Source organism: Lepus europaeus, chromosome 7 (assembly GCF_033115175.1).
Source record: "Lepus europaeus isolate LE1 chromosome 7, mLepTim1.pri, whole genome shotgun sequence".
Lineage (NCBI taxonomy): Eukaryota > Metazoa > Chordata > Mammalia > Lagomorpha > Leporidae > Lepus > Lepus europaeus.
In genome coordinates, this window is record NC_084833.1 from 58,777,099 (window position 1) to 58,791,967 (window position 14,869).

A 14,869-nucleotide genomic window follows, 5' to 3' on the forward strand; every position below is an offset into this window, starting at 1 on the left:
TGTGATTTAATGCTATAACTAGTACTCAAACAGTATTTTTTTTCACTTTGTGGAGACAAGACAGAGTTAGACAGTAAACCCAGGCACACTGTTTATATCAGAATTCATGAACAGAGACGAGACACCAAGGCCAGGAAACAGTCTTAAGTTATGCTGGCATAAGACTCAGATGGATTCGTATCCATAAAGACTGAGCCCAGAACAAAGAGAGGTATTTCCTTATACATGGTTTTTAGCATCTTGGTCTTCCTTATATGGACACATGCATAGGTTTTATTGTATATTCTAATGTTACATGGATGCCACAGAAAATGATACAATACTGCACTTGTGTACATAGTTACTGATGTTGTTTCCACATCCATGTACCTGGGGCAAGGGTTAACACCATTGCTCTGTACCAGCAAGCAGAACCTTAAATAGTTAACAAATAAGCAGATGATAGCTACAGTTGAAGCATCCATAAGCAAGCAGATGACCACATTTCCTTTCCAAGGTAAGTTTCTTTTTCTCTATCTGACCTTGGGGAAGCTTCTACCACAATATGGTTTATGGGTATATTAAGCAGTCTCTTAATGTCTTAGCCATACACCTGCCTCTTCACCATTTTTAATAAGGATTTATTTACTTGAAAGGCAGAGTTACAGGGAAGGAGGGAGAGGCAGAGTAGAGATCTTCCATCTGAGGGTTCACTCCCCAAAATGGCTGCAATGGCAAGGGCTGGGCCAGGCCAAAGCAAGAAGCCTGGAATTCTATCTGTGTCATGGGTGTCACAAGAGCAAATACTTGGACTATCTTCCTCTGCTTTCCCAGGCATGTTAGTGGTGGGGCTGAATCAGAAATGGAGCAGTGAGGACTTGAACTGGCACTCCTATGGTGTGCCAGCATTGCAGACAGCAGCTTAGCCTGCTGCACCACAATGCCGGCCTCCTTTTACCACTTCTTCAACGTAGTCCTGGAAGTCTTGACCAGAGCAACTACACAGAGAAAGCAATAAAGGGCATCCAAATTGGAACTGAGGAAGTCAGATTGTCATTGTCTGCAAAGGACAAAACCCAAACAGAGCAGGCTCCATGGCTCAGTTAATCCTCCGCCTGCGGTGCCAGCATCCCATATGGGCGCTGGGTTCTAGTCCCAGTTGCTCCTCTTCCAGTCCAGCTCTCTGCTGTGGCCCGGAAAGGCAGTGGAGGATGGCCCAAGTGCTTCAGCTCCTAAACCCACGTCGGAAACCAGAAAGAAGTACCTGGCTCCTGGCTTCAGATTGGCGTAGCTCCAGCTGTGGAGGCCATTTGGGAAGTGAACCAATGGAAAAGAAGACCTTTCTCTCTGTTCTCTCTCTCACTAACTCTGTCAAATAATTTAAAAAAAAAAAAAACAAAGAACCCCCCAAAACACCAACACTCCATCAAAAAGCTCATAGGAGACAAGTCAGCTTGGGGGAGGCAGTGGTGGCACAGCAGTAGGGGTGCAGCCAAGGCCACAGCCCTACCCAAGGCCCAGCAGCAGGGCGGTTGGGCGAGCAGCAGCAGCCCCAGCATAGCCCAAGGCTATCCAATCCTCTCTTAAAGAAGTAATGAGGGGGCTCTAACATCCTGAATCTTTCATCTACAAAGACTGGAGAATTATCACCTCTCTCACCCAAAAAGCAGCAAAGTTAGTATTTTCACCAAAAAGAAAGACATGGAATTCAAGAGACTTGCAGACAATGAGGGTGATTACACTCCATAGGAAAGAATGGGACCTTGTTAACCCAACAACACACTCTTCTGACTGTTTTAAAGTAAACATAGTTACAAAAACCACTCAAGAGAGGGAAAGCTCCCAACCCACATGCAGATATTTGCTTACTGTGTAGGCCAATAGCTGCGAACTACATGAGGTTTTTTAGTTTTTAATTAATAGTTAAGATTTTTAGACATTACAGACACAACCCTATAACTTTTATCTTTTTCCTATTTTTCTTACCATCTACCAATATTGCTGCATATGCCTTTAGAATCCATGCAGTATTATCCTTGAAACATGGGACTCTTACCAACTCACAAAGCCGCTTAGGAGCAAACTATAACATTGTTAGGTATTGAGGGTTCTTCTTCCTGCATCATTGAAGCTGCTCATCATCATTGGCAATCAATTTCAACCAAAAAGCTGCTGGATAACACTTGTCATTCCTGCTCTTTGCAAGCACTCATACTAGGATTTTAGCACATTTGGGGTCATAAAGAGAAAGCATCAGTTATTGATAATCTTCTGTTGGGGCCATGCTATATTTCTCTTGAACTATAACGTAATGATGCTCTTCATCTTCTGATAATTTTCCTTATTTATCAAAAAACTGTATTAAAAGATACTTTCCTAGGCCGGCGCCGTGGCTCAACAGGCTTATCCTCCACCTTGCGGCGCCGGCACACCGGGTTCTAGTCCCGGTTGGGGCACCGGATTCTGTCCCAGTTGCCCCTCTTCCAGGCCAGCTCTCTGCTATGGCCTGGGAGTGCAGTGGAGGATGGCCCAAGTCCTTGGGCCCTGAACCCCATGGGAGACCAGGAGAAGCACCTGGCTCCTGCCTTCGGATTAGCGCGGTGCGCCGGCCGCAGCACGCCGGCCACGGTGGCCGTTGGAGGGTGAACCAACGGCAAAAGGAAGACCTTTCTCTCTGTCTCTCTCACTGTCCACTCTGCCTGTCAAAAAAAAAAAAAAAAAAAAAAAGATACTTTCCTAATGTCAGCCAACATGGTGGTCCAGGAATAGCAAGCAGATAGTAAAATACAAGGTGTCCAGAAGGTTCGTGCAGTTTTAAGCATTTGTGTGTGAGTGGGCCCTCCAGGGCACTGCAGCAGAGGTAGACATGCTACAAACGTAGACAGAACATCATGTGAAAGTTTAATTATATTTCTTTTAAACTTAGTTTTTCGTAAATTTGGAATGTTAAGCATTTAATTTTAATGTTTTGTTTCAGTCCCATCTTAGATTGCATCTATTGACTGAAACCCCCTCTCCCCAAATAGAATTGGAAGTTTGATATTCCAAATTTTCAAAACTAAATAAGCCTGAAAGAAATAATTGAGCTTTCAAGTAATGTGCTGTATGTAAGTTTGTAGCATTTATACTTCTACAGCTATCAAAGCTTAAAGCAGCTTTAATAGTTTTCAAATACCTTGTTGTCACCTAGGAAGAACCTCCCTTCTTAAAGCAGTCCTTTGCAGAGCTATACTCTCTCTGCTTGGATCACCTCCCTTTACTCTAGATCTGGTAAAGGAAGATTATGAAGAGCAGTGTTAATGCACATGTGATCAACAACAAGGAACTGGACCCTAAATTGTTGTAGATGATGCAAAGCGGTTGTTTAATCCCACACATTCACCTAGCTGCAAGCGTCCCATTTCAAGTCCTGCTGTTTAAACAGGAACTTACATAAATCTTAGGAACCCTCCTAATGCTTTAAAGGACAAGGAATAGACAATGTTAGGGGATTGGTAACAACATCACCCTAGATTTGAAATACTGGGGGAAAAAATGAGTGTTCTCAACTATATGAAATCTGTTTCTCCTACCTTCTCAAGTATAATCCCAGGAATCTGACCAGTAAACAAAGCATTTCTGGGCCAGGAATATTTTCTCTAATATAGCAACACTCTACATAATATTGAGTATTATAGGTACCATCATTTTTAAAGGACAGAGACATAAATAATGGTATATAAAATATTACAAATCTGTCACCTCAAAAAAATATTGTTTATGGAGTTCAGAGCTTGGAGATTCAAGAGTTGGTTGCAATTTTATTTTGAAAAGAATGCTGCAACTCACCTGATTTTTCTTGTGTTTATATTAAAAGAAAAGCTAATAAACTATATTTTAATTTTTTAAAAGCTAATAGAACTAATAAATAAACCAATAAACAAATTCTACAAATACCGGAAACCAGCTCCAGCCAGTCCAGGGGCCCCAAGGTGTGAGAGGTGTCGACGCTCAAAGAAATGAGAGACACTCACAGCAAGGCTGATGGCATGGCTCTGGCTTTCGAGCACCAGACTTTATTTTTATATGATAAGCCACATAATGATTTTTTTCTTCTTACAATGAAAAGCCTGTTGTCCATTTTCTCTAATTACAATTTTTTTTATTTTCAAGGGCATATTTAGAGCATGGGTAACAATCACAGACAGCTGCAAGATAACAGGCTGCCCACACAAGCCAAGGCCTCGAGTGCTGCTGAACTATGCAGAAATTGGCTACATAAACTAGAATAGTACCTTCCTAATCTAATCTTTACTAGAAGCTCCAAGTTCAAAGCGGACCCTTTTTAAAATGTATCCCTTCTTTGCAATTTTTTCTGTAATTCTTTATTGCACTTATTTAAAGGTTTACTTAGATCTATTCTACAGTTTTGACATCCTAACCATTGTAGTATTTGCAGCATATAGTGAATTAAAGCTTTATTAACATCTATCTTTATTCTACTGGGAAGTATATACCAGAGAGCCTGTTGCCTTTTAATTCTTTTCCACAAATAGCTTCAGAAAATAGGAGCTATTCACACGTTCTGGAGAAATGGACATCCCGGGAGGGGAAGCACGAACGTGGGTGACAGCTGGCTTGAATTTGGCCTCCTGTTAGGGGAAAAGCAGCCGAGATGTTTGGGAGGTGAAGGTGAGCTGGGAGCTGGGTGATTGGTGGCTCATGGTGTTGCACAGTGCTGTTCCCATCATCTGTTGTATAAATGATCAATTATAAAAATTCCTGTAATGTGGAGCCCTTTCTGTCTTAAATTATTGTTGCCTAACGCTAATAAATGCGAGTCATGAACCTCAAAAAAAAAAAAAAAGCATAAAGCATTAACCCTTTCTCCTACACTAACATTCTGCTTGATTAAAATTCTACAAAGCAATGGACATTTCGGAGGTTATGAGACTAAGTGCTCTTCCCTAAAATTAGGAATACAGCAATCATTAGCAGGACCACCAGGAAGCTCCGGCTTGCTTATGCAGAATGTAGTTCCCATCAAACCTAAAACCACCAAGAGGATCGCAGCTGTCCTTCTCACGCCTTGCTGAGACAGACCTTCTGCTGTGACCTTGTCAGCCAGCCGAAGTTGCCTTGGCCTCGTCATACAAATTTACAGGATACAAACATACAAAAATCAATAGCATTGTTATACATCCATAGTGAATTATATGAAAAAGAAATCAAGAAAGCAGTCCCATTTTCAGCATCTACAAAAGATAAAATAAAATACCCAGAAATAAGAGATGAAATGTCTCTACAATGAAAACTATTACGATGCAAAAATATTGAGGAAGACAAAAGCAAAGGGAAAGAATGAATGAATGAATCGATGTCATTCAAATTTCCATACTACTTAATGAGATTTAGAGACTTAATACAATTTCTTATCAAAACAATACCAACGATTTTTTGGAGAAATAGAAAGAAAGAGTGCTAAGTTTGCATAGGACCACAAAAGACGCAGAATAACCAAAGCAGTTCTAAGGGGAAAGGACAAAGCAGGAAGCGTTAAATACCTGATGTGGGGAGCCAGTGTAGCCAGTGCTATAGTGGGTTAGGCTGCCACCTGAGACACCTGCATCGCAACATCCCCTTTGGACATCGGTTCATGTCCCAGCTGCTCCACTTCCAGCCCATCTCCCTGCAAAGGCATCTGAGCCACTCATGTGGGAGACACAGATGGAGTTCCACATTCCTGACTTTGACCTGGCCAAGCCCTGGTTACTGCAGCCATTTGGGGAATGAACAAGTGGATGCAAGGTCTCTCTCTCTCTCTCCCTCTCTTTCTCTCTCTCTCTCTCAACTCTTTCAAATAAATAAATTTAAAAAAGAACTATGTGACTATAAAATATATTACAAGGCATAGTAATTAAACCAGCTTGGTTTGGGCAAAAAACTCTAACTGGATCTCCCGTATGTGTAACAGGGACCATCATCTGTTGCATTCCCAGGGACATAAACAGAAAGCCAAAACTCAAACCAGCACTGTAATAAAGATGAGAGCATACCAAGCAGCTGCTTAATCCACTGCACCAGAACCCCCACCCCAAAATCATAGATTTTGTAGTCAATGAGACCCCTCAAGAATTCAGGTAGAAGGCATACTATCAAAGAAGGATGAGAACATTTGTGTTAAGCAAAAGCACTCAGTGGAACATCATGCAGTTTTAGATCTCCTCTTTGCCCATTTTGAAAGTTTGTGTATGATGCTGAACAAAACTGAATGAGACACTTATTTTTCCCTTGATTTACCAACAGAGGAAGCTCAATTTAAAAAATGGTACTACTGCAGTTTCTCTGAAATGCCACCAAATAGATCAAGGACATTTCTCAGGGGGGGAACATATTGTTTATAGGAGCAGCTAGCTGTTGATTTGCAAGAATCCTGAATAGTGGATGGCAAATATGGCTATTCTAGGATTTTCTAATATTCTTGTCCCTTTTAGTTGGTCTCCAGGTTACTGTGACTTGTATTACCAGTGTAACTGCAAAAATGGTTATCTCTTTAAATCAGGCTATCATATAGTTAACATAATTGCCATGGAACGCTGGCCACACTGTGACCAATTATATCCAAACAATGTAAAATTGTCTGGCCTGAACTTTGAGCTTTTGGATTTTGATCAGTCCAGTTCCTGGATACCTAAGTGTACTTCAGATTAAAGTAATTTTTTACCAGGAATCAACACAAGACACAATCAGGCTTCCTTTTAATCTGCTGACTTTTTTTAAAAGGGGGGAACAAAAAGACAAGATGAAAGTGAAACAAAGTTCTTCATTTCCTGCCTCTCTGAGGATAAATACAGTCCCCATTCACACATAGAGAACCAAAACGCCGGGATGGAGCTGTGAATCAGCAACCTACCACACTCTGGGAAGGAACTCACTCCACCAGATCTCTCTGTGGCAGCTAGGAACTTGGCTTCAAGGAGACAGGTAAGTGAAGAACAAAGTGGGAAATAGGGTAGATAAAAACAGCACATGCAAAGACTAAAATGAAACAGAAATTGATGGAAATAGTCATAGGGAACAATCAGAGACACAGGGAATTTAAGACATGCAAAGTATCAGCTGTTAAAAAAAAGAATGAAATCCTGTCTTTCTCAATAAAATGAGTGCATCTGGAAACCATTATTCTTGGTGAGACAAGCCAGTTTCAAAAAGATAAATATCATATGTTTTCCCTAATCTGTGGTAACAGGGTACAGAAAATATAATATATATGAGCAAAATTGACATTTTGAGATTTTTTAAATATTTTTATACACAAGACACAATCAGGCTTCCTTTTAATCTGCTGACTTTTTTTTTTTAACATTTATTTAATGAATATAAATTTCCAGTGTACAGCTTATGGGGGAACAAAAAGACAAGATGAAAGTGAAACAAAGTTCTTCATTTCCTGCCTCTCTGAGGATAAATACAGTCCCCATTCACACATAGAGAACCAAAACGCCGGGATGGAGCTGTGAATCAGCAACCTACCACACTCTGGGAAGGAACTCACTCCACCAGATCTCTCTGTGGCAGCTAGGAACTTGGCTTCAAGGAGACAGGTAAGTGAAGAACAAAGTGGGAAATAGGGTAGATAAAAACAGCACATGCAAAGACTAAAATGAAACAGAAATTGATGGAAATAGTCATAGGGAACAATCAGAGACACAGGGAATTTAAGACATGCAAAGAATCAGCTGTTAAAAAAAAAGAATGAAATCCTGTCTTTCTCAATAAAATGAGTGCATCTGGAAACCATTATTCTTGGTGAGACAAGCCAGTTTCAAAAAGATAAATATCATATGTTTTCCCTAATCTGTGGTAACTAACAGGGTACAGAAAATATAATATATATGAGCAAAATTGACATTTTGAGATTTTTTAAATATTTTTATTTATTTATTTGAGAGGTAGAGTCACACAGAGAGAGAAGTCCTCCATTCACTGTTTCATTCCCCAAATGGCCACAACAGCTGGCCAGGAGCCAGGAGCTTCCTTCATAAGCAGAGCGGGGATCAGAAGAGGAGCAGCTGGGACATGAACCAGCACCTTACAGGATGCTGGTGCCACAGGCAGAGGCTTAGCCTACTATGCCACAGCACCAGCCCTGACATTTTGAGATCTGATTATTGTTTACAGTCCTTGTCTCTATTGAGGAACAGTGTTTTTTTTTTTTCTTACCATTTTTTGAATTCTTTACTTAGTAGAGTGTTAAGCTTATGATTATAAAATAAACTGAAAGTATGTCATTGTAAAAATTAAGAGAAAGAATAAGAATAAGAAAGGAAAGAGAAGGGAGATGGGACTGTAGGCGGGTAGGAGGCTAAGTTGGGAAGTATCACTGTGCTCCTAAATCTGTATATATGACATGAAAACATTTGTTCATCTTATATAGATTATAAAAATTGAAAAAAATAAAGAACATCTACCAAAAAAAAAAAAAAAGACATGCAAGGAACACAAATATGAATGCTCCAAAAAACAATTCTCAATTCCAGTTTCTAGCTAAGTCATACCCTGTGAGGCAACCAATGATGGTTCAAGTAGTTGGAGTCAGCCATTCATGTGGGATGCCTGGATTAAGTTCCTGGCTACTTTTTGGCTTTCTCCTGGCCCAGTTTCATCTGTTGCAGGCATTTGGGGGAATTAATCATCATATTCATATTTCTCTCTCTCTCATTCTCTTTTTCTAAATAACTAAATAAACACCAGAAGAAACTTTTCCCAAATAGCTAAATCTAGAAATTTAGCATAAGATTTTAATTGAATAAGATACTCTACATAGATGACCCAACATGCTCTAAGAGAAGCTTCAGATCTGAAAGAATGAGAATATATAGGCTAAGGGGTAAAATCTAAGAGGCAAACTAAAATTTGATAGCAATTAGAAAAAGCAAGAAGAGCTTAAAGCACCATTATGAAATTATTTTCCTTATTTGTGTATTTACAAATTTGTAGTCTGTCTTCCTTATTCAAATGCAAGTTCTCCAACTGCAAGGATCTAGTCTGTGAACATTTCCCAGCACACTGAAAGTCCTCAATAAGTGTGTGAAATAAATTCTAGTATTTTTAGCATATTTTTGTTAAATCTCTAGTACATATTTTGTGTGATCAAATTTAGTGATAGACACATTATCATGATGGTAGATGACAGGAGAGCCAACAAAGGATGAGTGGGATAAAAATGTAGGAGAGACATCCAGGCTTAGTAATTTGAATGTACTGGGCCTATAAGAACATTTTTAGAAAAATGTGAAAGCATAATGAGACAAGTTAAAAATGGGGAGGGTACATTCATAAATTCAACAGGAAACATTTATTGACCCAGGTATATATATTTAAAGTACTTTTTGAGAAACCTGGAAATTGTGTAAATATAAATAATACAAAAAATTATAAAGTAAGGAGAATATAGACTGCATAGAAATAGAACATGAGCATATGTTTTTACATAACATGAAGGAAAGATGCTCAAAATCCTCAAGATATAGATAACAAGACTAAAGGGAAGGTGAACAAGATTAAGAGAACAGAGTCAGTACTGTAAAGAGGCTAGGGACATTTCTTCCTTGGGGAAGTAAGAGAGAAAGTGAGGGAGGAAGGAAGGGAGGGAGAGAGAGAGAGAGAGAGATCCCCTCTATCACCCATTAGTTCTTATGTGAGCCTTTAGGCTACATCTAAGATTTAAATTAACATAAGGCTGATCAATAATAGAAAAGTATACTCATCTTATTAAATTTGCATCTATGTGAGAATCTTTCCAAGAGAGTGAAATCTAAAGAGATGACCAAGGCAAGATACTTTAAAACTTTGAGACACAGAACAATACATTTGTGAAGGAACGGAGCTCTGAACCAGGGTAGCAAATTGTAAGGATTTCAGTAAGACATGAGAAAAGGCTATAAAAGCCAGTGAGGGGCCTGCGCTGTGGTGCAGTGGGTTAAAGCCCCAACCTGCAGCACCAGCATCCCATACGGGCACCGGTTTGAGTCCCAGCTGCTCCTCTTCCGATCCAGCTCTCTGCTATGGCCTCGGAAAGCAGTAGAGGATGGCCCAATCCTTTGGGCCCCTGCACCTGTGTGGGAGACCCAGAAGAAGCTCCTGGCTCCTACCTTTGGATCAGCTCTGGCCATTGTGGTCTTTTGGGGAGTGAACCAGAGGAATGAAAGACCTCTCTCTCTGGCTCTACCTCTCTGTAACTCTTTCAAATAAATAAAATAATTCTTAAAAAAAAAAAAAAAAGCCAGTGGAAAGTAAGAGTTAGTCCAATGAGGTTATCTATTCAGATTCAAGGCTACCCCAGTTATCAGTTCTTGGTAGTTATGAATGTTTTCTTGCCTTAGTTGAGGGAGAAAATCCCTCTGAGAAGAATTTATGGCTGAAGTATTACATTGTACATCAGCAGTCAGCACAAGAGCTGATCAAGTCACTGTTTCTCATAGTGTCTATGTCACTTCAACAGGTTTCCCCTTTGGAGCTCAGTTAGTTGTCGCCAATCAGGGAGAATATATGATATTTGCCCCTTTGGGACTGGCTTAATTCACTAAGCTTGATGTTTTCCAGATTCCTCCATCTTGTTGCAAATGACCGGGTTTCATTGTTTTTGACTGCTGTATGGTATTCTATAGAGTACATGTCCCATAATTTCTTTATCCAGTCTACTGTTGATGGGCATTTGGGTTGATTCCAGGTCTTAGCTATTGTAAACTGAGCTGCAATAAACATTAAGGTGCAGATGGCTTTTTTGTTTGCCAAATTAATTTCCTTTGGGTAAATTCCAAGGAGTGGGATGGCTGGGTTGTATGGTAGGGTTATATTCAGGTTTCTGAGGAATCTCCAGACTGACTTCCATAGTGGCTTAACCAGTTTGCATTCCCACCAACAGTGGGTTAGTGTCCCTTTTCCCCCACATCCTCTCCAGCATCTGTTGTGGGTAGATTTCTGAATGTGCGCCATTCTCACCGGGGTGAGGTGGAACCTCATTGTGGTTTTGATTTGCATTTCCCTGATTGCTAGTGATCTTGAACATTTCTTCATGTGTCTGTTGGCCATTTGGATTTCTTCTTTTGAAAAATGTCTATTGAGGTCCTTGGCCCATCTCTTAAGTGGGTTGTTTGTTATACTTCATCCATTTTAGTATTTTTTTCTCTGTTTTGTTCTAGTACTATTGGTTGAACTCTGCAATTAACACACAATTATTCTTAGGTGTTTAAAGCTTAACTGAAAAGTGATTGCTGTTAAATATAAGAGTGGGAATAAGAGACGGGGGAGATGTACAATTTGGGACATGCTCAATTGGACTTGACCCAAATGGTGGAGTTAGAAATGTGCCAGGGGATTCCAATACAATCCCATCAGGGTGGCATGTACCAATGCCATCTCACTAGTCCAAGTGATCAATTTCTGTTCACAATTGATCACACTGATAGGTCTAAGAGTCAAAGAGATCACACAAACAAGACTAGTGTCTGCTAATACTAACTGATAGAATCAAAAAGGGAGAGAAAGATCCAACATGGGAAGCGGGATACACAGCAGACTCATAGAATGGCAGATGTCCTAAACAGCACTCTGGCCTCAGAATCAACCCTTAAGGCATTCGGATCTGGCTCAAGAGCCCATGAGAGTATTGTAGGCATGGAAAGCCAAGACACTGTGGCAAAACAAAAAAAGAAGAAGAAGAAGATGACCTAAATGAAAGATCTCTGCAAGTGAGATCTCAGTGGAAAGAACTGGGCCATCAAAGAAGGAGGTACCTTTCTCTGAAGGGAGGAGAGAACTTCCACTTTGACTATGACCCTATCAGAATAAGATCAAAGTCGGCGAACCCTAAAGGCTTCCATAGCCTTGGCAACTCATGACTAGAGCCTAGGGAGATTACTGACGCCATAAACAAGAGCGTCAAATTGTTAAGTCAACAACAGGAGTCACTGTGTACTTACTTCTCATGTGGGATCTGTCCTTAAATTAGGGTCCAATGTGAAGTAATGCTATAACTAGTACTGAAACAGTATTCTACACTTTGTATTTCTGTGTGGGTGCAAACTGATGCAATCTTTACTTAATATATACTAAATCAATCTTCTGTATATAAAGATAATTGAAAATGGATCTTGATGTGAATGGAATGGGAGAGGGAGTGGGAGATGGGAGGGGTGAGAGGGGGAGGGAAATTGTGGTGGGGGGGAAGCCATTGTAATCCATAAACTGTATGTTGGAAATTTATTTTTACTAAATAAAAAATTTAAAAAAAAAGAAAGCAAAAAATAATTTATGGCTTGCTGCACATAGGAAAAGAAAGGTGAAATGGCCCTTTCTGAAGCTGCAGTTCCTCAAGTGACCACAGCTTGAAACAGTCGATTTATTGCTCTGTTTGCACCCATGAATTCCTGTTTCACTTGTATTTTTTTCTTTCCTACTTTTGTAGTACTCATTGAAATTTATTTTCTTTTTATTCCATTTGTTAGGATGTAATTACCATTTTTGTGTGAGCTTCATGACCACCCTCTATTGTTATATGATACTTTCAAAAATAATTCTCCATGAACTTATCACATGGTCACTCTCACCACCACCATCACACGTACTCTATCCTGTTCTGTACTAAATCATCTCTTATATTGAACCAGCTGGAATTTTAACCACAGACTTTTATATTTTATATTAGCAACAATACTTATACACTAATAGCTTTACTTGTTTCTTTACTAATTTGGTGTGGGTATAATCTTGGGTTCCAAATAATATTCCTTTTTTTTTTTTTTTTTTTTTTTGACAGGCAGAGTTAGACAGTAAGAAAGAGAGACAGTCAGAAAGGTCTTCCTTCCGTTGGCTCACCCCCCAAATGGCTGCTACAGCCAGAGCTACGCCGATCTGAAGCCAGGAGCCAGGTGCATCCTCCTGGTCTCCCATGGGGTGCACGGCCCAAGCACTTGGGACATCCTCCACTGCCTTCCCGGGACACAGCTGAGAGCTGGAATGGAAGAGGAGGAACCGGGACAGAACCGGCGCCCCAACCGGGACTAGAACCCAGAGTGCTGGTGCCATAGGTGGAGGATTAGCCAAGTGAGCCGCGGCGCCGGCCTCCAAATAATATTCCTTAAGAATATTAAAAATTGTGCTGTAATATCACACAGTATCCGGTGCTATGCTGAGATCTCAATATTAGTCTGCTTTTGACTTCTATGTCAATAAGAATTTACTTGTTCATTTATTTCTTTGTTAAACTCATTATTTAAGAAAATGAAAGTTATTCTAGAATGAATCTAGTTATTATTATTATTATGAATTTGGATCAGCATTTGATGTACACTTTCAACATGAGGAATTAGGTTATACTGCAGCTCTGGGAAATGTTCTTCTATTGTCTCTTTGATCATTTCTCTTCCAGGTTCTTTCTCATGCCTCCTCAAAATCATACCAGAATCAATCCAAGTTGGCACCACTTCTGGACCTATGTTCCATGCCTTTTTATACCTCCTGTTTTCTATTTCTTTATCCTTTGACTCTAAGTTATAAATCAGTTGAATATTTTAGCATAGTAATTGAGCCTTCAGATGTGGTCATGCAAATATTCAGACAGAAAGAATACTTCAATGGAAAATTAGGATGCAAAAAATCTAAAAGAAGTTGTTTTCATATCCAAACCATCCAGAATGGCATATTTTTTATACTCTCATAATCTCTCCACTGGAAATGTTTCCTTAGAAACTGACTGACATTTGGCATTACTTATCAAATGAAATTTAGGGTGTTTATGAAAATAATGCTTTCTTGGAGTCTGTGTTGCTACAGCATGTTAAGCTGCTTGCAGTGCCAGCGCCTCATTCCAGGGTACCATCTCAAGTCCGTGATTCTTTACTTCTGGTTCAGCTTCCTGCTAATGCATCTGGGAAGGCAGTGGATGATGGCTCAAGTTCTTGGGTCCCTGCCACTCACATTGGAGACCTGGAAGAAGTTCCTGGCTCCTGGATGTGGTCTGGTCCAAGCTTGGCTGCTGTTGCAGGCATTGTGGATAGAAGATTTCTTTCCCTTCTCTCTCTCTTTCTGACACTGCCATTTGATTAAATTAGCAAATAGACCATTAAAGAAAATAATAGTCCTTTGACACAGGGCTTCTCTCCTCCTCTGCAAGTCCGGATGACAAAATCTCCAGAATCAGACTTCTGGAGGGGTCTTGGTCCAAAACATTCCACTTCCCCAACAAGTTTCTACCCTAAATCCCACTTTTAGGACCTATAGTTTTAGGATTTGGGCCAGGTAAGGCTGTGGAAGATCCAGAGATGAACCAGTCGCTGGGTCGTGGCTTAGGAAGAGTTGATAGGATATGTGGGGATGCTTAGGGTGAACTAGGCTCACTCTCTTCTCTTCTTTTGTTATATCTCCACTCTGAAACTTTATTTTTTGTGATCAAGTAATTCATGGTTATCTTTAGCCTTCACCACTAGGACTTTGTCCATACTGCCAGTGGCCATTGACAAGGTCATGGTGGTGAAATATATGGGTTTCTCCTTCCTCCAACTTGACAAAGCACTAATACTTGCACTACGGAATCACTGGATTCCAGGGAATGCTGCCCACATCTGATAGAGGAGTCATCATGGATGTGGGATTCTCAAGGTATCATCATAAATGAATGCATGATGGTATATGCCAGTGGGCAGGAACATTAGACTAGAGCCTGCTAGGCTAACGAGTAGGTACTTCTGTTTGAATAGACACCAATAAAGACTAGAATCCAGGTACTTTTTCTGTACAGAATTTCAAGCTGAGTTCCTGCTACCCCAGTGAAATGTGTAAATACTATGCTGACAGACAAGAGTTAATGAGAAATACTGACCAACTACTGCAAGTCACCAAAACTTCCCAG

The 14,869-nt window shown here is 40.1% G+C and overlaps 1 protein-coding gene across 1 annotated transcript in view; it reads left to right on the top strand.

Moving 5' to 3' along the window:
- Positions 1-6,693: 6,693 nt before the first annotated feature.
- The window catches only part of LOC133763206 (interferon-induced very large GTPase 1-like), a 40,337-nt gene continuing 32,161 nt past the window's right edge, over positions 6,694-14,869 (top strand). The window contains exons 1-2 of the mRNA XM_062196576.1: positions 6,694-6,942; positions 7,350-7,562. The gene's annotated coding sequence lies outside the window, so the exon portion shown is untranslated. The remainder of the gene's footprint in view (positions 6,943-7,349; positions 7,563-14,869) is intronic.